The 26,442-nt window shown below is 50.3% G+C and overlaps 2 long non-coding RNA genes across 2 annotated transcripts in view; both read left to right on the top strand.

Moving 5' to 3' along the window:
- The window catches only part of LOC147645769 (uncharacterized), a 64,517-nt gene extending 54,271 nt beyond the window's left edge, over positions 1-10,246 (top strand). The window contains exons 4-6 of the long non-coding RNA XR_015282164.1: positions 8,650-9,354; positions 9,466-9,699; positions 9,992-10,246. This is a non-coding gene — a long non-coding RNA (uncharacterized LOC147645769). The remainder of the gene's footprint in view (positions 1-8,649; positions 9,355-9,465; positions 9,700-9,991) is intronic.
- A 1,621-nt stretch (positions 10,247-11,867) lies between these two features.
- On the top strand, positions 11,868-26,001 carry LOC147645768 (uncharacterized). Its single transcript, XR_015282162.1, has 10 exons — positions 11,868-12,507; positions 12,619-12,852; positions 13,145-15,658; positions 15,770-16,003; positions 16,296-18,104; positions 21,254-21,958; positions 22,070-22,303; positions 22,596-25,109; positions 25,221-25,454; positions 25,747-26,001. It is a non-coding gene; the product is annotated as an uncharacterized LOC147645768 (long non-coding RNA).
- Positions 26,002-26,442: the final 441 nt, after the last annotated feature.

Below are 26,442 nucleotides of genomic sequence, written 5' to 3'. Positions count from 1 at the left end.
GGAAATTTTGCTACCTCTGCAGGCTGGCACAGACGGAGAGGAGGAGACGGACGTCGATACACAGACTGATAGAGAAGAAGCCATGGAAGTGGACGGAGAGGATACTGGAGAGGAAGAGATGGATGTGGATATGTACGAGACAGAGGAAGAGATGGAGGTGGAAACGAAAGATTATATTGAAGAGATGGATATTGATCTAAAAGACAAGGAGGAAGACATGGTCTTGGGATGAAGACCGATGCCAGCAGCAGAACAGGCAGGTGCTCCCCACAGGCAGAGTGGGTCCCCTGCTGCCAGCCTGGGGCCGGGCTGGGCACTTCCTGCTCAGGGACACGCTAGCCCATGCACTGGATTCTGCTGGCCATCCCTGGCCTGGCCTGGGCTTGCTGTGGGCCACACAAGCCCTGTTCCAGTGCCTGGGCCACAGCCCCCAGCCAGGCTCCCTTCTGGCAGCAGAGTCCCACTGGGCCAGTGTCCCAGCCCGGCAGCACATGGAACACCCTTCCGTGCCTGACTGCACTGACCGTGCTACTTGTTTTTCCTTCCAGGACTTAGGGACATCACAGACACAGATGCCACCCTGCTGTACATACGTTTTACAGTTGTTGTGTTCAGGATAGAGGTTTTAGAGTTTGTTTAAGTTGTCTGTAAATACGTTTCATAGAGTTTTGTTAGATCTGTTCTCAGGTAAATAGGTTCTATAGTTTGTTGTTGTTGTTACCAATATTCTTACAGTGTAAATATGTGGTGTAGTTCATTCTTGTTCCTTTTCTTCTACAGATAAACAGTCTTTGATTTTCACACCCCAGTTCTCTTTGCATTTTCTTCGGGCACATTTGCAAAGCTGTGGGTTGTTTCGGGAACAATGCTTGCAGGACTCTAAAAAGAGTATCAAAACCGCTCTGCCACACTCTCAGCTGCTGCTGCTGCCCCAAAAAGCGCTGGCTGTCTTTGCTCACACAGTCACAGTTGTGGTGGCATTTCTACCACACCACAGGACAGCGATGTTTTCCCTCTTCTCCTGGAAATACCTACAGCACTTGTGGGTAGCAAGGCAAACATGAGCCTCTTTTAGTGGCCCTTGAAACTGGACATGTGAAATGAGGTACACAAAGCCACAGGCCAGCTGAACCTGGCATCTCTGAATGGGTCTTTACATTCTTCCCAGGAAGATGAATGGCAATCACTATTTTGGCAGGGAGGAAAGTGCATCAGCTAGCAATTTGCTGTAGAAAATGTGCTTTCTGCTCCTCTCACAGCCAAAACTCCTACCCATTTCTTGGAAGTCCTTCTTAGATAAGGACCGTGTTCAACTGAGTGACAGTGAAGCCAAATGGCAATGCCGCAATCAATTGTCCTGTACACAATCTCCTTCATCCACGTGGAAGGTTACTCACGGGCACACAAGAGGACGGAAGAAACCCAAATGCATCGTTGGACATAATAAAGTCAGACGTGTTGAGGGATGAAGAAATCTTGCAGAGATATGGAAAGCTGCCCTGAAAACCCAGTTCGGGGAGAGCCTGAGCTCTTTTGTGCTTCTAGGCCTGAAGATGCTCAGCACCTTTCCCAGATGCTCAGCAGGCAGTAGGATTGTGCCTGAATCTGGCTCTGGAAATGCCAGTGCCTCAACTGAGAGCTGTGGCAATGATTTCCATTGCATGGAGAGGGGCCACAGTCCTGCAAGAGTCTTTCAGCAGAGCAAACAGCAGCCTGGAGGGTGGGCAATGCTGCATCTGGACCACTGCATGCTCATCCTTCACCACAATGCAGAGCTGCCATGGATCACTTTTTCCATTTCTCCTGTTGGATATGTTTTGGAGAAGTTGTTCTAGGTGGCTTTGGATGGTGATCCAAGTAGGAAGCAGCCATTCGCCTGCTGTGATATCCTTACAACTAGTCCTAACTTCTCATTGCCTTTGGTTTGATTGGGGGTGTTTTATCTGTTTGTTGGATTGGTTTCTTTGGGTTGGTTTCTTTGTGTTTTTCTCTGTTTTGCTTGGAGTTTCTTTTCCTTTTTTAGAAATGACTGGTGAAGTCGGCACAACCAAACTCCAGAAAACGTAAAGCAGGCTTGACTTTCCAGAAATTGCTTTTGGCTGGCTTTAGCTGCATTCCCCAGGATCACGATCAGCAGTAGATATTTGCAGGTTTTGCTCTGCATCCTCAGCCTGCCCAGATGTTGTTCAGTGTTTCAGCAGTGGAGAAGACGATGGATATTTTGCTAAACCTCCTTTCAAACAACAAAACTTGGGTTAGCACGACAGAAAAGAAGAAAAGAAAATCTTCGCCAGTTAGAACAGAGCCAGAGTCCCACCATTTCCCCCTCCACTTTTCTTTCTTTTCTACATTTAGAGGTAAAGCTTCCATCTGCAAAAGCTTCCATCTCTCACTTCCTGATGTAGCCATTTGCTACCCTTTAGCCTTGACTGCCACGCATCGGACTGCTGTCCGTGTGGGGCTGGGGATGCTCAGCCTGGAAAGAGAAGGGGGCTGGCGAGGCCTCCCTGCACCTCTAGGAAAGATGGGCACAGAGAGGAGAAGCCTTTCAACTGCAGGAGTGAGCTTGAAGTTGGATCTAATGAAGCTGCTCTTTTCCACTCCGGCTGCTGGGCCACTGGCCCAGGCTGTGCACAGAGGCTGGGGATGCTCCATCCTTGGCAACATCCAAGGCCAGCTGGGAGCGGGGCTCTGAGCAACCTATTCTGGGCGAAGATTGCTCCGCTTGGAACAAGATGGTCTTTAGGGTCCCTTCCAAGCCCAAGCACCCAGGGATTCCATCATTCATTCTACGGTCTCCGTTGTCCACTTCAGCCTGGGCCTGAACTCCTGGCGGTGATGTCACAGTGCATGCTCCAGCTAGAACTTCCAGCATCCAGCAACGGCCACAACACAACCCTTGGCTCCTTGTGCCAGCACGCTCTTCATTCACCCTGCTCCAAGCCTACCCCTGTCACCTTGTTGCCACCTGCTCCCTGATTCCCCCAGCAGTCCCCAAAGCTCCCCATCACTTGGATTTTGCTCTCCATCCCTGCAGGATGTCTGCATTTGTTCCAAAAGAGGTATGGTACTATTCCACGGTGACGGACACCCCGCAGCTGCCTGGCTGGGCTGGAGCTCTGTGGGACAGGGTGGGAAATTTTGCTACCTCTGCAGGCTGGCACAGACGGAGAGGAGGAGACGGACGTCGATACACAGACTGATAGAGAAGAAGCCATGGAAGTGGACGGAGAGGATACTGGAGAGCAAGAGATGGATGTGGATATGTAGGAGACAGAGGAAGAGATGGAGGTGGAAACGTAAGATTATATTGAAGAGATGGATATTGATCTAAAAGACAAGGAGGAAGACATGGTCTTGGGATGAAGACCGATGCCAGCAGCAGAACAGGCAGGTGCTCCCCACAGGCAGAGTGGGTCCCCTGCTGCCAGCCTGGGGCCGGGCTGGGCACTTCCTGCTCAGGGACACGCTAGCCCATGCACTGGATTCTGCTGGCCATCCCTGGCCTGGGCTTGCTGTGGGCCACACAAGCCCTGTTCCAGTGCCTGGGCCACAGCCCCCAGCCAGGCTCCCTTCTGGCAGCAGAGTCCCACTGGGCCAGTGTCCCAGCCCGGCAGCACATGGAACACCCTTCTGTGCCTGACTGCACTGACCGTGCTACTTGTTTTTCTTCCAGGACTTAGGGACATCACAGACACAGATGCCACCCTGCTGTACATACGTTTTACAGTTGTTGTGTTCAGGAGAGAGGTTTTAGAGTTTGTTTAAGTTGCCTGTAAATACGTTTCATAGAATTTTGTTAGATCTGTTCTCAGGTAAATAGGTTCTATAGTTTGTTGTTGTTGTTGTTGTTGTTGTTGTTGTTACCAATATTCTTACAGTGTAAATATGTGGTGTAGTTCATTCTTGTTCCTTTTCTTCTACAGATAAACAGTCTTTGATTTTCACACCCCAGTTCTCTTTGCATTTTCTTCGGGCACATTTGCAAAGCTGTGGGTTGTTTCGGGAACAATGCTTGCAGGACTCTAAAAAGAGTATCAAAACCGCTCTGCCACACTCTCAGCTGCTGCTGCTGCCCCAAAAAGCACTGGCTGGCTTTGCTCACACAGTCACAGTTGTGGTGGCATTTCTACCACACCACAGGACAGCGATGTTTTCCCTCTTCTCCTGGAAATACCTACAGCACTTGTGGGTAGCAAGGCAAACATGAGCCTCTTTTAGTGGCCCTTGAAACTGGACATGTGAAATGAGGCACACAAAGCCACAGGCCAGCTGAACCTGGCATCTCTGAATGGGTCTTTACATTCTTCCCAGGAAGATGAATGGCAATCACTATTTTGGCAGGGAGGAAAGTGCATCAGCTAGCAATTTTCTGTAGAAAATGTGCTTTCTGCTCCTCTCACATCCAAAACTCCTACCCATTTCTTGGAAGTCCTTCTTAGATAAAGACCGTGTTCAACTGAGTGACAGTGAAGCCAAATGGCAATGCCGCAATCAATTGTCCTGTACACAATCTCCTTCATCCACGTGGAAGGTTACTCACGGGCACACAAGAGGACGGAAGAAACCCAAATGCATCGTTGGACATAATAAAATCAGACGTGTTGAGGGATGAAGAAATCTTGCAGAGATATGGAAAGCTGCCCTGAAAACCCAGTTCGGGGAGAGCCTGAGCTCTTTTGTGCTTCTAGGCCTGAAGATGCTCAGCACCTTTCCCAGATGCTCAGCAGGCAGTAGGATTGTGCCTGAATCTGGCTCTGGAAATGCCAGTGCCTCAACTGAGAGCTGTGGCAATGATTTCCATTGCATGGAGAGGGGCCACAGTCCTGCAAGAGTCTTTCAGCAGAGCAAACAGCAGCCTGGGGGGTGGGCAATGCTGCATCTGGACCACTGCATGCTCATCCTTCACCACAATGCAGAGCTGCCATGGATCACTTTTTCCATTTCTGCTGTTGGATATGTTTTGGAGAAGTTGTTCTAGGTGGCTTTGGATGATGATCCAAGTAGGAAGCAGCCATTCGCCTGCTGTGATATCCTTACAACTAGTCCTAACTTCTCATTGCCTTTGGTTTGATTGGGGGTGTTTTATCTGTTTGTTGGATTGGTTTCTTTGGGTTGGTTTCTTTGTGTTTTTCTCTGTTTTGCTTGGAGTTTCTTTTCCTTTTTTAGAAATGACTGGTGAAGTTGGCACAAGCAAACTCCAGAAAACGTAAAGCAGGCTTGACTTTCCAGAAATTGCTTTTGGCTGGCTTTAGCTGCATTCCCCAGGATCACGATCAGCAGTAGATATTTGCAGGTTTTGCTCTGCATCCTCAGCCTGCCCAGATGTTGTTCAGTGTTTCAGCAGTGGAGAAGACGATGGATATTTTGCTAAACCTCCTTTCAAACAAGAAAACTTGGGTTAGCACGACAGAAAAGAAGAGAAGAAAATCTTTGCCAGTTAGAACAGAGCCAGAGTCCCACCATTTCCCCCTCCACTTTTCTTTCTTTTCTACATTTAGAGGTAAAGCTTCCATCTGCAAAAGCTTCCATCTCTCACTTCCTGATGTAGCCATTTGCTACCCTTTAGCCTTGACTGCCACGCATCGGACTGCTGTCCGTGTGGGGCTGGGGATGCTCAGCCTGGAAAGAGAAGGGGGCTGGCGAGGCCTCCCTGCACCTCTAGGAAAGATGGGCACAGAGAGGAGAAGCCTTTCAACTGCAGGAGTGAGCTTGAAGTTGGATCTAATGAAGCTGCTCTTTTCCACTCCGGCTGCTGGGCCACTGGCCCAGGCTGTGCACAGAGGCTGGGGATGCTCCATCCTTGGCAACATCCAAGGCCAGCTGGGAGCGGGGCTCTGAGCAACCTATTCTGGGCGAAGATTGCTCCGCTTGGAACAAGATGGTCTTTAGGGTCCCTTCCAAGCCCAAGCACCCAGGGATTCCATCATTCATTCTACGGTCTCCGTTGTCCACTTCAGCCTGGGCCTGAACTCCTGGCGGTGATGTCACAGTGCATGCTCCAGCTAGAACTTCCAGCATCCAGCAACGGCCACAACACAACCCTTGGCTCCTTGTGCCAGCACGCTCTTCATTCACCCTGCTCCAAGCCTACCCCTGTCACCTTGTTGCCACCTGCTCCCTGATTCCCCCAGCAGTCCCCAAAGCTCCCCATCGCTTGGATTTTGCTCTCCATCCCTGCAGGATGTCTGCATTTGTTCCAAAAGAGGTATGGTACTATTCCACGGTGACGGACACCCCGCAGCTGCCTGGCTGGGCTGGAGCTCTGTGGGACAGGGTGGGAAATTTTGCTACCTCTGCAGGCTGGCACAGACGGAGAGGAGGAGACGGACGTCGATACACAGACTGATAGAGAAGAAGCCATGGAAGTGGACGGAGAGGATACTGGAGAGGAAGAGATGGATGTGGATATGTAGGAGACAGAGGAAGAGATGGAGGTGGAAACGTAAGATTATATTGAAGAGATGGATATTGATCTAAAAGACAAGGAGGAAGACATGGTCTTGGGATGAAGACCGATGCCAGCAGCAGAACAGGCAGGTGCTCCCCACAGGCAGAGTGGGTCCCCTGCTGCCAGCCTGGGGCCGGGCTGGGCACTTCCTGCTCAGGGACACGCTAGCCCATGCACTGGATTCTGCTGGCCATCCCTGGCCTGGGCTTGCTGTGGGCCACACAAGCCCTGTTCCAGTGCCTGGGCCACAGCCCCCAGCCAGGCTCCCTTCTGGCAGCAGAGTCCCACTGGGCCAGTGTCCCAGCCCGGCAGCACATGGAACACCCTTCTGTGCCTGACTGCACTGACCGTGCTACTTGTTTTTCTTCCAGGACTTAGGGACATCACAGACACAGATGCCACCCTGCTGTACATACGTTTTACAGTTGTTGTGTTCAGGAGAGAGGTTTTAGAGTTTGTTTAAGTTGCCTGTAAATACGTTTCATAGAATTTTGTTAGATCTGTTCTCAGGTAAATAGGTTCTATAGTTTGTTGTTGTTGTTGTTGTTGTTGTTGTTGTTACCAATATTCTTACAGTGTAAATATGTGGTGTAGTTCATTCTTGTTCCTTTTCTTCTACAGATAAACAGTCTTTGATTTTCACACCCCAGTTCTCTTTGCATTTTCTTCGGGCACATTTGCAATGCTGTGGGTTGTTTCGGGAACAATGCTTGCAGGACTCTAAAAAGAGTATCAAAACCGCTCTGCCACACTCTCAGCTGCTGCTGCTGCCCCAAAAAGCGCTGGCTGGCTTTGCTCACACAATCACAGTTGTGGTGGCATTTCTACCACACCACAGGACAGCGATGTTTTCCCTCTTCTCCTGGAAATACCTACAGCACTTGTGGGTAGCAAGGCAAACATGAGCCTCTTTTAGTTGCCCTTGAAACTGGACATGTGAAATGAGGTACACAAAGCCACAGGCCAGCTGAACCTGGCATCTCTGAATGGGTCTTTACATTCTTCCCAGGAAGATGAATGGCAATCACTATTTTGGCAGGGAGGAAAGTGCATCAGCTAGCAATTTGCTGTAGAAAATGTGCTTTCTGCTCCTCTCACAGCCAAAACTCCTACCCATTTCTTGGAAGTCCTTCTTAGATAAGGACCGTGTTCAACTGAGTGACAGTGAAGCCAAATGGCAATGCCGCAATCAATTGTCCTGTACACAATCTCCTTCATCCACGTGGAAGGTTACTCACGGGCACACAAGAGGACGGAAGAAGCCCAAATGCATCGTTGGACATAATAAAGTCAGACGTGTTGAGGGCTGAAGAAATCTTGCAGAGATATGGAAAGCTGCCCTGAAAACCCAGTTCGGGGAGAGCCTGAGCTCTTTTGTGCTTCTAGGCCTGAAGATGCTCAGCACCTTTCCCAGATGCTCAGCAGGCAGTAGGATTGTGCCTGAATCTGGCTCTGGAAATGCCAGTGCCTCAACTGAGAGCTGTGGCAATGATTTCCATTGCATGGAGAGGGGCCACAGTCCTGCAAGAGTCTTTCAGCAGAGCAAACAGCAGCCTGGAGGGTGGGCAATGCTGCATCTGGACCACTGCATGCTCATCCTTCACCACAATGCAGAGCTGCCATGGATCACTTTTTCCATTTCTCCTGTTGGATATGTTTTGGAGAAGTTGTTCTAGGTGGCTTTGGATGGTGATCCAAGTAGGAAGCAGCCATTCGCCTGCTGTGATATCCTTACAACTAGTCCTAACTTCTCATTGCCTTTGGTTTGATTGGGGGTGTTTTACCTGTTTGTTTGATTGGTTTCTTTGGGTTGGTTTCTTTGTGTTTTTCTCTGTTTTGCTTGGAGTTTCTTTTCCTTTTTTAGAAATGACTGGTGAAGTTGGCACAACCAAACTCCAGAAAACGTAAAGCAGGCTTGACTTTCCAGAAATTGCTTTTGGCTGGCTTTAGCTGCATTCCCCAGGATCACGATCAGCAGTAGATATTTGCAGGTTTTGCTCTGCATCCTCAGCCTGCCCAGATGTTGTTCAGTGTTTCAGCAGTGGAGAAGACGATGGATATTTTGCTAAACCTCCTTTCAAACAACAAAACTTGGGTTAGCACGACAGAAAAGAAGAGAAGAAAATCTTCGCCAGTTAGAACAGAGCCAGAGTCCCACCATTTCCCCCTCCACTTCTCTTTCTTTTCTACATTTAGAGGTAAAGCTTCCATCTCCAAAATCTTCCATCTCTCACTTCCTGATGTAGCCATTTGCTACCCTTTAGCCTTGACTGCCACGCATCGGACTGCTGTCCGTGTGGGGCTGGGGATGCTCAGCCTGGAAAGAGAAGGGGGCTGGCGAGGCCTCCCTGCAGCTCTAGGAAAGATGGGCACAGAGAGGAGAAGCCTTTCAACTGCAGGAGTGAGCTTGAAGTTGGATCTAATGAAGCTGCTCTTTTCCACTCCGGCTGCTGGGGCACTGGCCCAGGCTGTGCACAGAGGCTGGGGATGCTCCATCCTTGGCAACATCCAAGGCCAGCTGGGAGCGGGGCTCTGAGCAACCTATTCTGGGCGAAGATTGCTCCGCTTGGAACAAGATGGTCTTTAGGGTCCCTTCCAAGCCCAAGCACCCAGGGATTCCGTCATTCATTCTACGGTCTCCGTTGTCCTCTTCAGCCTGGGCCTGAACTCCTGGCGGTGATGTCACAGTGCACGCTCCAGCTAGAACTTCCAGCATCCAGCAACGGCCACAACACAACCCTTGGCTCTTTGTGCCAGCACGCTCTTCATTCACCCTGCTCCAAGCCTACCCCTGTCACCTTGTTGCCACCTGCTCCCTGATTCCCCCAGCAGTCCCCAAAGCTCCCCATCGCTTGGATTTTGCTCTCCATCCCTGCAGGATGTGTGCATTTGTTCCAAAAGAGGTATGGTACTATTCCATGGAGGCGGACACCCTGCAGCTGCCTGGCTGGGCTGGAGCTCTGTGGGACAGGGTGGGAAAGGGACCCCACGCTGAAATTTTGCTACCTCTGCAGGCTGGCACAGACGGAGAGGAGGAGACGGACGTCGATACACAGACTGATAGAGAAGAAGCCATGGAAGTGGACGGAGAGGATACTGGAGAGCAAGAGATGGATGTGGATATGTACGAGACAGAGGAAGAGATGGAGGTGGAAACGAAAGATTATATTGAAGAGATGGATATTGATCTAAAAGACAAGGAGGAAGACATGGTCTTGGGATGAAGACCGATGCCAGCAGCAGAACAGGCAGGTGCTCCCCACAGGCAGAGTGGGTCCCCTGCTGCCAGCCTGGGGCCGGGCTGGGCACTCCCTGCTCAGGGACACGCTAGCCCATGCACTGGATTCTGCTGGCCATCCCTGGCCTGGCCTGGGCTTGCTGTGGGCCACACAAGCCCTGTTCCAGTGCCTGGGCCACAGCCCCCAGCCAGGCTCCCTTCTGGCAGCAGAGTCCCACTGGGCCAGTGTCCCAGCCCGGCAGCACATGGAACACCCTTCCGTGCCTGACTGCACTGACCGTGCTACTTGTTTTTCCTTCCAGGACTTAGGGACATCACAGACACAGATGCCACCCTGTTGTACATACGTTTTACAGTTGTTGTGTTCAGGATAGAGGTTTTAGAGTTTGTTTAAGTTGTCTGTAAATACGTTTCATAGAGTTTTGTTAGATCTGTTCTCAGGTAAATAGGTTCTATAGTTTGTTGTTGTTGTTACCAATATTCTTACAGTGTAAATATGTGGTGTAGTTCATTCTTGTTCCTTTTCTTCTACAGATAAACAGTCTTTGATTTTCACACCCCAGTTCTCTTTGCATTTTCTTCGGGCACATTTGCAAAGCTGTGGGTTGTTTCGGGAACAATGCTTGCAGGACTCTAAAAAGAGTATCAAAACCGCTCTGCCACACTCTCAGCTGCTGCTGCTGCCCCAAAAAGCGCTGGCTGTCTTTGCTCACACAATCACAGTTGTGGTGGCATTTCTACCACACCACAGGACAGCGATGTTTTCCCTCTTCTCCTGGAAATACCTACAGCACTTGTGGGTAGCAAGGCAAACATGAGCCTCTTTTAGTGGCCCTTGAAACTGGACATGTGAAATGAGGTACACAAAGCCACAGGCCAGCTGAACCTGGCATCTCTGAATGGGTCTTTACATTCTTCCCAGGAAGATGAATGGCAATCACTATTTTGGCAGGGAGGAAAGTGCATCAGCTAGCAATTTGCTGTAGAAAATGTGCTTTCTGCTCCTCTCACAGCCAAAACTCCTACCCATTTCTTGGAAGTCCTTCTTAGATAAGGACCGTGTTCAACTGAGTGACAGTGAAGCCAAATGGCAATGCCGCAATCAATTGTCCTGTACACAATCTCCTTCATCCACGTGGAAGGTTACTCACGGGCACACAAGAGGACGGAAGAAGCCCAAATGCATCGTTGGACATAATAAAGTCAGACGTGTTGAGGGCTGAAGAAATCTTGCAGAGATATGGAAAGCTGCCCTGAAAACCCAGTTCGGGGAGAGCCTGAGCTCTTTTGTGCTTCTAGGCCTGAAGATGCTCAGCACCTTTCCCAGATGCTCAGCAGGCAGTAGGATTGTGCCTGAATCTGGCTCTGGAAATGCCAGTGCCTCAACTGAGAGCTGTGGCAATGATTTCCATTGCATGGAGAGGGGCCACAGTCCTGCAAGAGTCTTTCAGCAGAGCAAACAGCAGCCTGGAGGGTGGGCAATGCTGCATCTGGACCACTGCATGCTCATCCTTCACCACAATGCAGAGCTGCCATGGATCACTTTTTCCATTTCTGCTGTTGGATATGTTTTGGAGAAGTTGTTCTAGGTGGCTTTGGATGGTGATCCAAGTAGGAAGCAGCCATTCGCCTGCTGTGATATCCTTACAACTAGTCCTAACTTCTCATTGCCTTTGGTTTGATTGGGGGTGTTTTATCTGTTTGTTTGATTGGTTTCTTTGGGTTGGTTTCTTTGTGTTTTTCTCTGTTTTGCTTGGAGTTTCTTTTCCTTTTTTAGAAATGACTGGTGAAGTTGGCACAAGCAAACTCCAGAAAACGTAAAGCAGGCTTGACTTTCCAGAAATTGCTTTTGGCTGGCTTTAGCTGCATTCCCCAGGATCACGATCAGCAGTAGATATTTGCGCAGGTTTTGCTCTGCATCCTCAGCCTGCCCAGATGTTGTTCAGTGTTTCAGCAGTGGAGAAGACGATGGATATTTTGCTAAACCTCCTTTCAAACAACAAAACTTGGGTTAGCACGACAGAAAAGAAGAGAAGAAAATCTTCGCCAGTTAGAACAGAGCCAGAGTCCCACCATTTCCCCCTCCACTTTTCTTTCTTTTCTACATTTAGAGGTAAAGCTTCCATCTGCAAAAGCTTCCATCTCTCACTTCCTGATGTAGCCATTTGCTAGCCTTTAGCCTTGACTGCCACGCATCGGACTGCTGTCCGTGTGGGGCTGGGGATGCTCAGCCTGGAAAGAGAAGGGGGCTGGCGAGGCCTCCCTGCACCTCTAGGAAAGATGGGCACAGAGAGGAGAAGCCTTTCAACTGCAGGAGTGAGCTTGAAGTTGGATCTAATGAAGCTGCTCTTTTCCACTCCGGCTGCTGGGCCACTGGCCCAGGCTGTGCACAGAGGCTGGGGATGCTCCATCCTTGGCAACATCCAAGGCCAGCTGGGAGCGGGGCTCTGAGCAACCTATTCTGGGCGAAGATTGCTCCGCTTGGAACAAGATGGTCTTTAGGGTCCCTTCCAAGCCCAAGCACCCAGGGATTCCGTCATTCATTCTACGGTCTCCGTTGTCCTCTTCAGCCTGGGCCTGAACTCCTGGCGGTGATGTCACAGTGCACGCTCCAGCTAGAACTTCCAGCATCCAGCAACGGCCACAACACAACCCTTGGCTCTTTGTGCCAGCACGCTCTTCATTCACCCTGCTCCAAGCCTACCCCTGTCACCTTGTTGCCACCTGCTCCCTGATTCCCCCAGCAGTCCCCAAAGCTCCCCATCGCTTGGATTTTGCTCTCCATCCCTGCAGGATGTGTGCATTTGTTCCAAAAGAGGTATGGTACTATTCCATGGAGGCGGACACCCTGCAGCTGCCTGGCTGGGCTGGAGCTCTGTGGGACAGGGTGGGAAAGGGACCCCACGCTGAAATTTTGCTACCTCTGCAGGCTGGCACAGACGGAGAGGAGGAGACGGACGTCGATACACAGACTGATAGAGAAGAAGCCATGGAAGTGGACGGAGAGGATACTGGAGAGCAAGAGATGGATGTGGATATGTACGAGACAGAGGAAGAGATGGAGGTGGAAACGAAAGATTATATTGAAGAGATGGATATTGATCTAAAAGACAAGGAGGAAGACATGGTCTTGGGATGAAGACCGATGCCAGCAGCAGAACAGGCAGGTGCTCCCCACAGGCAGAGTGGGTCCCCTGCTGCCAGCCTGGGGCCGGGCTGGGCACTCCCTGCTCAGGGACACGCTAGCCCATGCACTGGATTCTGCTGGCCATCCCTGGCCTGGCCTGGGCTTGCTGTGGGCCACACAAGCCCTGTTCCAGTGCCTGGGCCACAGCCCCCAGCCAGGCTCCCTTCTGGCAGCAGAGTCCCACTGGGCCAGTGTCCCAGCCCGGCAGCACATGGAACACCCTTCCGTGCCTGACTGCACTGACCGTGCTACTTGTTTTTCCTTCCAGGACTTAGGGACATCACAGACACAGATGCCACCCTGCTGTACATACGTTTTACAGTTGTTGTGTTCAGGATAGAGGTTTTAGAGTTTGTTTAAGTTGTCTGTAAATACGTTTCATAGAGTTTTGTTAGATCTGTTCTCAGGTAAATAGGTTCTATAGTTTGTTGTTGTTGTTACCAATATTCTTACAGTGTAAATATGTGGTGTAGTTCATTCTTGTTCCTTTTCTTCTACAGATAAACAGTCTTTGATTTTCACACCCCAGTTCTCTTTGCATTTTCTTCGGGCACATTTGCAAAGCTGTGGGTTGTTTCGGGAACAATGCTTGCAGGACTCTAAAAAGAGTATCAAAACCGCTCTGCCACACTCTCAGCTGCTGCTGCTGCCCCAAAAAGCGCTGGCTGTCTTTGCTCACACAATCACAGTTGTGGTGGCATTTCTACCACACCACAGGACAGCGATGTTTTCCCTCTTCTCCTGGAAATACCTACAGCACTTGTGGGTAGCAAGGCAAACATGAGCCTCTTTTAGTGGCCCTTGAAACTGGACATGTGAAATGAGGTACACAAAGCCACAGGCCAGCTGAACCTGGCATCTCTGAATGGGTCTTTACATTCTTCCCAGGAAGATGAATGGCAATCACTATTTTGGCAGGGAGGAAAGTGCATCAGCTAGCAATTTGCTGTAGAAAATGTGCTTTCTGCTCCTCTCACAGCCAAAACTCCTACCCATTTCTTGGAAGTCCTTCTTAGATAAGGACCGTGTTCAACTGAGTGACAGTGAAGCCAAATGGCAATGCCGCAATCAATTGTCCTGTACACAATCTCCTTCATCCACGTGGAAGGTTACTCACGGGCACACAAGAGGACGGAAGAAGCCCAAATGCATCGTTGGACATAATAAAGTCAGACGTGTTGAGGGCTGAAGAAATCTTGCAGAGATATGGAAAGCTGCCCTGAAAACCCAGTTCGGGGAGAGCCTGAGCTCTTTTGTGCTTCTAGGCCTGAAGATGCTCAGCACCTTTCCCAGATGCTCAGCAGGCAGTAGGATTGTGCCTGAATCTGGCTCTGGAAATGCCAGTGCCTCAACTGAGAGCTGTGGCAATGATTTCCATTGCATGGAGAGGGGCCACAGTCCTGCAAGAGTCTTTCAGCAGAGCAAACAGCAGCCTGGAGGGTGGGCAATGCTGCATCTGGACCACTGCATGCTCATCCTTCACCACAATGCAGAGCTGCCATGGATCACTTTTTCCATTTCTGCTGTTGGATATGTTTTGGAGAAGTTGTTCTAGGTGGCTTTGGATGGTGATCCAAGTAGGAAGCAGCCATTCGCCTGCTGTGATATCCTTACAACTAGTCCTAACTTCTCATTGCCTTTGGTTTGATTGGGGGTGTTTTATCTGTTTGTTTGATTGGTTTCTTTGGGTTGGTTTCTTTGTGTTTTTCTCTGTTTTGCTTGGAGTTTCTTTTCCTTTTTTAGAAATGACTGGTGAAGTTGGCACAACCAAACTCCAGAAAACGTAAAGCAGGCTTGACTTTCCAGAAATTGCTTTTGGCTGGCTTTAGCTGCATTCCCCAGGATCACGATCAGCAGTAGATATTTGCAGGTTTTGCTCTGCATCCTCAGCCTGCCCAGATGTTGTTCAGTGTTTCAGCAGTGGAGAAGACGATGGATATTTTGCTAAACCTCCTTTCAAACAACAAAACTTGGGTTAGCACGACAGAAAAGAAGAGAAGAAAATCTTCGCCAGTTAGAACAGAGCCAGAGTCCCACCATTTCCCCCTCCACTTCTCTTTCTTTTCTACATTTAGAGGTAAAGCTTCCATCTCCAAAATCTTCCATCTCTCACTTCCTGATGTAGCCATTTGCTACCCTTTAGCCTTGACTGCCACGCATCGGACTGCTGTCCGTGTGGGGCTGGGGATGCTCAGCCTGGAAAGAGAAGGGGGCTGGCGAGGCCTCCCTGCAGCTCTAGGAAAGATGGGCACAGAGAGGAGAAGCCTTTCAACTGCAGGAGTGAGCTTGAAGTTGGATCTAATGAAGCTGCTCTTTTCCACTCCGGCTGCTGGGCCACTGGCCCAGGCTGTGCACAGAGGCTGGGGATGCTCCATCCTTGGCAACATCCAAGGCCAGCTGGGAGCGGGGCTCTGAGCAACCTATTCTGGGCGAAGATTGCTCCGCTTGGAACAAGATGGTCTTTAGGGTCCCTTCCAAGCCCAAGCACCCAGGGATTCCGTCATTCATTCTACGGTCTCCGTTGTCCTCTTCAGCCTGGGCCTGAACTCCTGGCGGTGATGTCACAGTGCACGCTCCAGCTAGAACTTCCAGCATCCAGCAACGGCCACAACACAACCCTTGGCTCTTTGTGCCAGCACGCTCTTCATTCACCCTGCTCCAAGCCTACCCCTGTCACCTTGTTGCCACCTGCTCCCTGATTCCCCCAGCAGTCCCCAAAGCTCCCCATCGCTTGGATTTTGCTCTCCATCCCTGCAGGATGTGTGCATTTGTTCCAAAAGAGGTATGGTACTATTCCATGGAGGCGGACACCCTGCAGCTGCCTGGCTGGGCTGGAGCTCTGTGGGACAGGGTGGGAAAGGGACCCCACGCTGAAATTTTGCTACCTCTGCAGGCTGGCACAGACGGAGAGGAGGAGACGGACGTCGATACACAGACTGATAGAGAAGAAGCCATGGAAGTGGACGGAGAGGATACTGGAGAGGAAGAGATGGATGTGGATATGTACGAGACAGAGGAAGAGATGGAGGTGGAAACGTAAGATTATATTGAAGAGATGGATATTGATCTAAAAGACAAGGAGGAAGACATGGTCTTGGGATGAAGACCGATGCCAGCAGCAGAACAGGCAGGTGCTCCCCACAGGCAGAGTGGGTCCCCTGCTGCCAGCCTGGGGCCGGGCTGGGCACTCCCTGCTCAGGGACACGCTAGCCCATGCACTGGATTCTGCTGGCCATCCCTGGCCTGGCCTGGGCTTGCTGTGGGCCACACAAGCCCTGTTCCAGTGCCTGGGCCACAGCCCCCAGCCAGGCTCCCTTCTGGCAGCAGAGTCCCACTGGGCCAGTGTCCCAGCCCGGCAGCACATGGAACACCCTTCCGTGCCTGACTGCACTGACCGTGCTACTTGTTTTTCCTTCCAGGACTTAGGGACATCACAGACACAGATGCCACCCTGCTGTACATACGTTTTACAGTTGTTGTGTTCAGGATAGAGGTTTTAGAGTTTGTTTAAGTTGTCTGTAAATACGTTTCATAGAGTTTTGTTAGATCTGTTCTCAGGTAAATAGGTTCTATAGTTTGTTGTTGTTGTTACCAATATTCTTACAGTGTAAATATGTGGTGTAGTTCATTCTTGTTCCTTTTCTTCTACAGATAAACAGTCTTTGATTTTCACACCCCAGTTCTCTTTGCATTTTCTTCGGGCACATTTGCAAAGCTGTGGGTTGTTTCGGGAACAATGCTTGCAGGACTCTAAAAAGAGTATCAAAACCGCTCTGCCACACTCTCAGCTGCTGCTGCTGCCCCAAAAAGCGCTGGCTGGCTTTGCTCACACAATCACAGTTGTGGTGGCATTTCTACCACACCACAGGACAGCGATGTTTTCCCTCTTCTCCTGGAAATACCTACAGCACTTGTGGGTAGCAAGGCAAACATGAGCCTCTTTTAGTGGCCCTTGAAACTGGACATGTGAAATGAGGTACACAAAGCCACAGGCCAGCTGAACCTGGCATCTCTGAATGGGTCTTTACATTCTTCCCAGGAAGATGAATGGCAATCACTATTTTGGCAGGGAGGAAAGTGCATCAGCTAGCAATTTGCTGTAGAAAATGTGCTTTCTGCTCCTCTCACAGCCAAAACTCCTACCCATTTCTTGGAAGTCCTTCTTAGATAAGGACCGTGTTCAACTGAGTGACAGTGAAGCCAAATGGCAATGCCGCAATCAATTGTCCTGTACACAATCTCCTTCATCCACGTGGAAGGTTACTCACGGGCACACAAGAGGACGGAAGAAGCCCAAATGCATCGTTGGACATAATAAAGTCAGACGTGTTGAGGGCTGAAGAAATCTTGCAGAGATATGGAAAGCTGCCCTGAAAACCCAGTTCGGGGAGAGCCTGAGCTCTTTTGTGCTTCTAGGCCTGAAGATGCTCAGCACCTTTCCCAGATGCTCAGCAGGCAGTAGGATTGTGCCTGAATCTGGCTCTGGAAATGCCAGTGCCTCAACTGAGAGCTGTGGCAATGATTTCCATTGCATGGAGAGGGGCCACAGTCCTGCAAGAGTCTTTCAGCAGAGCAAACAGCAGCCTGGAGGGTGGGCAATGCTGCATCTGGACCACTGCATGCTCATCCTTCACCACAATGCAGAGCTGCCATGGATCACTTTTTCCATTTCTGCTGTTGGATATGTTTTGGAGAAGTTGTTCTAGGTGGCTTTGGATGGTGATCCAAGTAGGAAGCAGCCATTCGCCTGCTGTGATATCCTTACAACTAGTCCTAACTTCTCATTGCCTTTGGTTTGATTGGGGGTGTTTTATCTGTTTGTTTGATTGGTTTCTTTGGGTTGGTTTCTTTGTGTTTTTCTCTGTTTTGCTTGGAGTTTCTTTTCCTTTTTTAGAAATGACTGGTGAAGTTGGCACAAGCAAACTCCAGAAAACGTAAAGCAGGCTTGACTTTCCAGAAATTGCTTTTGGCTGGCTTTAGCTGCATTCCCCAGGATCACGATCAGCAGTAGATATTTGCAGGTTTTGCTCTGCATCCTCAGCCTGCCCAGATGTTGTTCAGTGTTTCAGCAGTGGAGAAGACGATGGATATTTTGCTAAACCTCCTTTCAAACAACAAAACTTGGGTTAGCACGACAGAAAAGAAGAAAAGAAAATCTTCGCCAGTTAGAACAGAGCCAGAGTCCCACCATTTCCCCCTCCACTTTTCTTTCTTTTCTACATTTAGAGGTAAAGCTTCCATCTGCAAAAGCTTCCATCTCTCACTTCCTGATGTAGCCATTTGCTACCCTTTAGCCTTGACTGCCACGCATCGGACTGCTGTCCGTGTGGGGCTGGGGATGCTCAGCCTGGAAAGAGAAGGGGGCTGGCGAGGCCTCCCTGCAGCTCTAGGAAAGATGGGCACAGAGAGGAGAAGCCTTTCAACTGCAGGAGTGAGCTTGAAGTTGGATCTAATGAAGCTGCTCTTTTCCACTCCGGCTGCTGGGGCACTGGCCCAGGCTGTGCACAGAGGCTGGGGATGCTCCATCCTTGGCTACATCCAAGGCCAGCTGGGAGCGGGGCTCTGAGCAACCTATTCTGGGCGAAGATTGCTCCGCTTGGAACAAGATGGTCTTTAGGGTCCCTTCCAAGCCCAAGCACCCAGGGATTCCATCATTCATTCTACGGTCTCCGTTGTCCTCTTCAGCCTGGGCCTGAACTCCTGGCGGTGATGTCACAGTGCACGCTCCAGCTAGAACTTCCAGCATCCAGCAACGGCCACAACACAACCCTTGGCTCTTTGTGCCAGCACGCTCTTCATTCACCCTGCTCCAAGCCTACCCCTGTCACCTTGTTGCCACCTGCTCCCTGATTCCCCCAGCAGTCCCCAAAGCTCCCCATCGCTTGGATTTTGCTCTCCATCCCTGCAGGATGTGTGCATTTGTTCCAAAAGAGGTATGGTACTATTCCATGGAGGCGGACACCCTGCAGCTGCCTGGCTGGGCTGGAGCTCTGTGGGACAGGGTGGGAAAGGGACCCCACTGAAATTTTGCTACCTCTGCAGGCTGGCACAGACGGAGAGGAGGAGACGGACGTCGATACACAGACTGATAGAGAAGAAGCCATGGAAGTGGACGGAGAGGATACTGGAGAGGAAGAGATGGATGTGGATATGTACGAGACAGAGGAAGAGATGGAGGTGGAAACGTAAGATTATATTGAAGAGATGGATATTGATCTAAAAGACAAGGAGGAAGACATGGTCTTGGGATGAAGACCGATGCCAGCAGCAGAACAGGCAGGTGCTCCCCACAGGCAGAGTGGGTCCCCTGCTGCCAGCCTGGGGCCGGGCTGGGCACTCCCTGCTCAGGGACACGCTAGCCCATGCACTGGATTCTGCTGGCCATCCCTGGCCTGGCCTGGGCTTGCTGTGGGCCACACAAGCCCTGTTCCAGTGCCTGGGCCACAGCCCCCAGCCAGGCTCCCTTCTGGCAGCAGAGTCCCACTGGGCCAGTGTCCCAGCCCGGCAGCACATGGAACACCCTTCCGTGCCTGACTGCACTGACCGTGCTACTTGTTTTTCCTTCCAGGACTTAGGGACATCACAGACACAGATGCCACCCTGCTGTACATACGTTTTACAGTTGTTGTGTTCAGGATAGAGGTTTTAGAGTTTGTTTAAGTTGTCTGTAAATACGTTTCATAGAGTTTTGTTAGATCTGTTCTCAGGTAAATAGGTTCTATAGTTTGTTGTTGTTGTTACCAATATTCTTACAGTGTAAATATGTGGTGTAGTTCATTCTTGTTCCTTTTCTTCTACAGATAAACAGTCTTTGATTTTCACACCCCAGTTCTCTTTGCATTTTCTTCGGGCACATTTGCAAAGCTGTGGGTTGTTTCGGGAACAATGCTTGCAGGACTCTAAAAAGAGTATCAAAACCGCTCTGCCACACTCTCAGCTGCTGCTGCTGCCCCAAAAAGCGCTGGCTGGCTTTGCTCACACAATCACAGTTGTGGTGGCATTTCTACCACACCACAGGACAGCGATGTTTTCCCTCTTCTCCTGGAAATACCTACAGCACTTGTGGGTAGCAAGGCAAACATGAGCCTCTTTTAGTGGCCCTTGAAACTGGACATGTGAAATGAGGTACACAAAGCCACAGGCCAGCTGAACCTGGCATCTCTGAATGGGTCTTTACATTCTTCCCAGGAAGATGAATGGCAATCACTATTTTGGCAGGGAGGAAAGTGCATCAGCTAGCAATTTGCTGTAGAAAATGTGCTTTCTGCTCCTCTCACAGCCAAAACTCCTACCCATTTCTTGGAAGTCCTTCTTAGATAAGGACCGTGTTCAACTGAGTGACAGTGAAGCCAAATGGCAATGCCGCAATCAATTGTCCTGTACACAATCTCCTTCATCCACGTGGAAGGTTACTCACGGGCACACAAGAGGACGGAAGAAGCCCAAATGCATCGTTGGACATAATAAAGTCAGACGTGTTGAGGGCTGAAGAAATCTTGCAGAGATATGGAAAGCTGCCCTGAAAACCCAGTTCGGGGAGAGCCTGAGCTCTTTTGTGCTTCTAGGCCTGAAGATGCTCAGCACCTTTCCCAGATGCTCAGCAGGCAGTAGGATTGTGCCTGAATCTGGCTCTGGAAATGCCAGTGCCTCAACTGAGAGCTGTGGCAATGATTTCCATTGCATGGAGAGGGGCCACAGTCCTGCAAGAGTCTTTCAGCAGAGCAAACAGCAGCCTGGAGGGTGGGCAATGCTGCATCTGGACCACTGCATGCTCATCCTTCACCACAATGCAGAGCTGCCATGGATCACTTTTTCCATTTCTCCTGTTGGATATGTTTTGGAGAAGTTGTTCTAGGTGGCTTTGGATGGTGATCCAAGTAGGAAGCAGCCATTCGCCTGCTGTGATATCCTTACAACTAGTCCTAACTTCTCATTGCCTTTGGTTTGATTGGGGGTGTTTTATCTGTTTGTTTGATTGGTTTCTTTGGGTTGGTTTCTTTGTGTTTTTCTCTGTTTTGCTTGGAGTTTCTTTTCCTTTTTTAGAAATGACTGGTGAAGTTGGCACAAGCAAACTCCAGAAAACGTAAAGCAGGCTTGACTTTCCAGAAATTGCTTTTGGCTGGCTTTAGCTGCATTCCCCAGGATCACGATCAGCAGTAGATATTTGCAGGTTTTGCTCTGCATCCTCAGCCTGCCCAGATGTTGTTCAGTGTTTCAGCAGTGGAGAAGACGATGGATATTTTGCTAAACCTCCTTTCAAACAACAAAACTTGGGTTGGCACGACAGAAAAGAAGAGAAGAAAATCTTCGCCAGTTAGAACAGAGCCAGAGTCCCACCATTTCCCCCTCCACTTCTCTTTCTTTTCTACATTTAGAGGTAAAGCTTCCATCTCCAAAATCTTCCATCTCTCACTTCCTGATGTAGCCATTTGCTACCCTTTAGCCTTGACTGCCACGCATCGGACTGCTGTCCGTGTGGGGCTGGGGATGCTCAGCCTGGAAAGAGAAGGGGGCTGGCGAGGCCTCCCTGCAGCTCTAGGAAAGATGGGCACAGAGAGGAGAAGCCTTTCAACTGCAGGAGTGAGCTTGAAGTTGGATCTAATGAAGCTGCTCTTTTCCACTCCGGCTGCTGGGGCACTGGCCCAGGCTGTGCACAGAGGCTGGGGATGCTCCATCCTTGGCAACATCCAAGGCCAGCTGGGAGCGGGGCTCTGAGCAACCTATTCTGGGCGAAGATTGCTCCGCTTGGAACAAGATGGTCTTTAGGGTCCCTTCCAAGCCCAAGCACCCAGGGATTCCGTCATTCATTCTACGGTCTCCGTTGTCCTCTTCAGCCTGGGCCTGAACTCCTGGCGGTGATGTCACAGTGCACGCTCCAGCTAGAACTTCCAGCATCCAGCAACGGCCACAACACAACCCTTGGCTCTTTGTGCCAGCACGCTCTTCATTCACCCTGCTCCAAGCCTACCCCTGTCACCTTGTTGCCACCTGCTCCCTGATTCCCCCAGCAGTCCCCAAAGCTCCCCATCGCTTGGATTTTGCTCTCCATCCCTGCAGGATGTGTGCATTTGTTCCAAAAGAGGTATGGTACTATTCCATGGAGGCGGACACCCTGCAGCTGCCTGGCTGGGCTGGAGCTCTGTGGGACAGGGTGGGAAAGGGACCCCACGCTGAAATTTTGCTACCTCTGCAGGCTGGCACAGACGGAGAGGAGGAGACGGACGTCGATACACAGACTGATAGAGAAGAAGCCATGGAAGTGGACGGAGAGGATACTGGAGAGGAAGAGATGGATGTGGATATGTACGAGACAGAGGAAGAGATGGAGGTGGAAACGTAAGATTATATTGAAGAGATGGATATTGATCTAAAAGACAAGGAGGAAGACATGGTCTTGGGATGAAGACCGATGCCAGCAGCAGAACAGGCAGGTGCTCCCCACAGGCAGAGTGGGTCCCCTGCTGCCAGCCTGGGGCCGGGCTGGGCACTCCCTGCTCAGGGACACGCTAGCCCATGCACTGGATTCTGCTGGCCATCCCTGGCCTGGCCTGGGCTTGCTGTGGGCCACACAAGCCCTGTTCCAGTGCCTGGGCCACAGCCCCCAGCCAGGCTCCCTTCTGGCAGCAGAGTCCCACTGGGCCAGTGTCCCAGCCCGGCAGCACATGGAACACCCTTCCGTGCCTGACTGCACTGACCGTGCTACTTGTTTTTCCTTCCAGGACTTAGGGACATCACAGACACAGATGCCACCCTGCTGTACATACGTTTTACAGTTGTTGTGTTCAGGATAGAGGTTTTAGAGTTTGTTTAAGTTGTCTGTAAATACGTTTCATAGAGTTTTGTTAGATCTGTTCTCAGGTAAATAGGTTCTATAGTTTGTTGTTGTTGTTACCAATATTCTTACAGTGTAAATATGTGGTGTAGTTCATTCTTGTTCCTTTTCTTCTACAGATAAACAGTCTTTGATTTTCACACCCCAGTTCTCTTTGCATTTTCTTCGGGCACATTTGCAAAGCTGTGGGTTGTTTCGGGAACAATGCTTGCAGGACTCTAAAAAGAGTATCAAAACCGCTCTGCCACACTCTCAGCTGCTGCTGCTGCCCCAAAAAGCGCTGGCTGGCTTTGCTCACACAATCACAGTTGTGGTGGCATTTCTACCACACCACAGGACAGCGATGTTTTCCCTCTTCTCCTGGAAATACCTACAGCACTTGTGGGTAGCAAGGCAAACATGAGCCTCTTTTAGTGGCCCTTGAAACTGGACATGTGAAATGAGGTACACAAAGCCACAGGCCAGCTGAACCTGGCATCTCTGAATGGGTCTTTACATTCTTCCCAGGAAGATGAATGGCAATCACTATTTTGGCAGGGAGGAAAGTGCATCAGCTAGCAATTTGCTGTAGAAAATGTGCTTTCTGCTCCTCTCACAGCCAAAACTCCTACCCATTTCTTGGAAGTCCTTCTTAGATAAGGACCGTGTTCAACTGAGTGACAGTGAAGCCAAATGGCAATGCCGCAATCAATTGTCCTGTACACAATCTCCTTCATCCACGTGGAAGGTTACTCACGGGCACACAAGAGGACGGAAGAAGCCCAAATGCATCGTTGGACATAATAAAGTCAGACGTGTTGAGGGATGAAGAAATCTTGCAGAGATATGGAAAGCTGCCCTGAAAACCCAGTTCGGGGAGAGCCTGAGCTCTTTTGTGCTTCTAGGCCTGAAGATGCTCAGCACCTTTCCCAGATGCTCAGCAGGCAGTAGGATTGTGCCTGAATCTGGCTCTGGAAATGCCAGTGCCTCAACTGAGAGCTGTGGCAATGATTTCCATTGCATGGAGAGGGGCCACAGTCCTGCAAGAGTCTTTCAGCAGAGCAAACAGCAGCCTGGAGGGTGGGCAATGCTGCATCTGGACCACTGCATGCTCATCCTTCACCACAATGCAGAGCTGCCATGGATCACTTTTTCCATTTCTCCTGTTGGATATGTTTTGGAGAAGTTGTTCTAGGTGGCTTTGGATGGTGATCCAAGTAGGAAGCAGCCATTCGCCTGCTGTGATATCCTTACAACTAGTCCTAACTTCTCATTGCCTTTGGTTTGATTGGGGGTGTTTTATCTGTTTGTTTGATTGGTTTCTTTGGGTTGGTTTCTTTGTGTTTTTCTCTGTTTTGCTTGGAGTTTCTTTTCCTTTTTTAGAAATGACTGGTGAAGTTGGCACAAGCAAACTCCAGAAAACGTAAAGCAGGCTTGACTTTCCAGAAATTGCTTTTGGCTGGCTTTAGCTGCATTCCCCAGGATCACGATCAGCAGTAGATATTTGCAGGTTTTGCTCTGCATCCTCAGCCTGCCCAGATGTTGTTCAGTGTTTCAGCAGTGGAGAAGACGATGGATATTTTGCTAAACCTCCTTTCAAACAACAAAACTTGGGTTGGCACGACAGAAAAGAAGAGAAGAAAATCTTCGCCAGTTAGAACAGAGCCAGAGTCCCACCATTTCCCCCTCCACTTCTCTTTCTTTTCTACATTTAGAGGTAAAGCTTCCATCTCCAAAATCTTCCATCTCTCACTTCCTGATGTAGCCATTTGCTACCCTTTAGCCTTGACTGCCACGCATCGGACTGCTGTCCGTGTGGGGCTGGGGATGCTCAGCCTGGAAAGAGAAGGGGGCTGGCGAGGCCTCCCTGCAGCTCTAGGAAAGATGGGCACAGAGAGGAGAAGCCTTTCAACTGCAGGAGTGAGCTTGAAGTTGGATCTAATGAAGCTGCTCTTTTCCACTCCGGCTGCTGGGGCACTGGCCCAGGCTGTGCACAGAGGCTGGGGATGCTCCATCCTTGGCAACATCCAAGGCCAGCTGGGAGCGGGGCTCTGAGCAACCTATTCTGGGCGAAGATTGCTCCGCTTGGAACAAGATGGTCTTTAGGGTCCCTTCCAAGCCCAAGCACCCAGGGATTCCGTCATTCATTCTACGGTCTCCGTTGTCCTCTTCAGCCTGGGCCTGAACTCCTGGCGGTGATGTCACAGTGCACGCTCCAGCTAGAACTTCCAGCATCCAGCAACGGCCACAACACAACCCTTGGCTCTTTGTGCCAGCACGCTCTTCATTCACCCTGCTCCAAGCCTACCCCTGTCACCTTGTTGCCACCTGCTCCCTGATTCCCCCAGCAGTCCCCAAAGCTCCCCATCGCTTGGATTTTGCTCTCCATCCCTGCAGGATGTGTGCATTTGTTCCAAAAGAGGTATGGTACTATTCCATGGAGGCGGACACCCTGCAGCTGCCTGGCTGGGCTGGAGCTCTGTGGGACAGGGTGGGAAAGGGACCCCACGCTGAAATTTTGCTACCTCTGCAGGCTGGCACAGACGGAGAGGAGGAGACGGACGTCGATACACAGACTGATAGAGAAGAAGCCATGGAAGTGGACGGAGAGGATACTGGAGAGGAAGAGATGGATGTGGATATGTACGAGACAGAGGAAGAGATGGAGGTGGAAACGTAAGATTATATTGAAGAGATGGATATTGATCTAAAAGACAAGGAGGAAGACATGGTCTTGGGATGAAGACCGATGCCAGCAGCAGAACAGGCAGGTGCTCCCCACAGGCAGAGTGGGTCCCCTGCTGCCAGCCTGGGGCCGGGCTGGGCACTCCCTGCTCAGGGACACGCTAGCCCATGCACTGGATTCTGCTGGCCATCCCTGGCCTGGCCTGGGCTTGCTGTGGGCCACACAAGCCCTGTTCCAGTGCCTGGGCCACAGCCCCCAGCCAGGCTCCCTTCTGGCAGCAGAGTCCCACTGGGCCAGTGTCCCAGCCCGGCAGCACATGGAACACCCTTCCGTGCCTGACTGCACTGACCGTGCTACTTGTTTTTCCTTCCAGGACTTAGGGACATCACAGACACAGATGCCACCCTGCTGTACATACGTTTTACAGTTGTTGTGTTCAGGATAGAGGTTTTAGAGTTTGTTTAAGTTGTCTGTAAATACGTTTCATAGAGTTTTGTTAGATCTGTTCTCAGGTAAATAGGTTCTATAGTTTGTTGTTGTTGTTACCAATATTCTTACAGTGTAAATATGTGGTGTAGTTCATTCTTGTTCCTTTTCTTCTACAGATAAACAGTCTTTGATTTTCACACCCCAGTTCTCTTTGCATTTTCTTCGGGCACATTTGCAAAGCTGTGGGTTGTTTCGGGAACAATGCTTGCAGGACTCTAAAAAGAGTATCAAAACCGCTCTGCCACACTCTCAGCTGCTGCTGCTGCCCCAAAAAGCGCTGGCTGGCTTTGCTCACACAATCACAGTTGTGGTGGCATTTCTACCACACCACAGGACAGCGATGTTTTCCCTCTTCTCCTGGAAATACCTACAGCACTTGTGGGTAGCAAGGCAAACATGAGCCTCTTTTAGTGGCCCTTGAAACTGGACATGTGAAATGAGGTACACAAAGCCACAGGCCAGCTGAACCTGGCATCTCTGAATGGGTCTTTACATTCTTCCCAGGAAGATGAATGGCAATCACTATTTTGGCAGGGAGGAAAGTGCATCAGCTAGCAATTTGCTGTAGAAAATGTGCTTT

The sequence above is a fragment of the Cyanistes caeruleus genome, unplaced genomic scaffold, assembly GCF_971803275.1.
Source record: "Cyanistes caeruleus unplaced genomic scaffold, bCyaCae1.hap1.1 HAP1_SCAFFOLD_175, whole genome shotgun sequence".
Classification (NCBI taxonomy): Eukaryota; Metazoa; Chordata; class Aves; order Passeriformes; family Paridae; genus Cyanistes; species Cyanistes caeruleus.
This window is presented reverse-complemented; position numbering and strand designations above follow the sequence as displayed.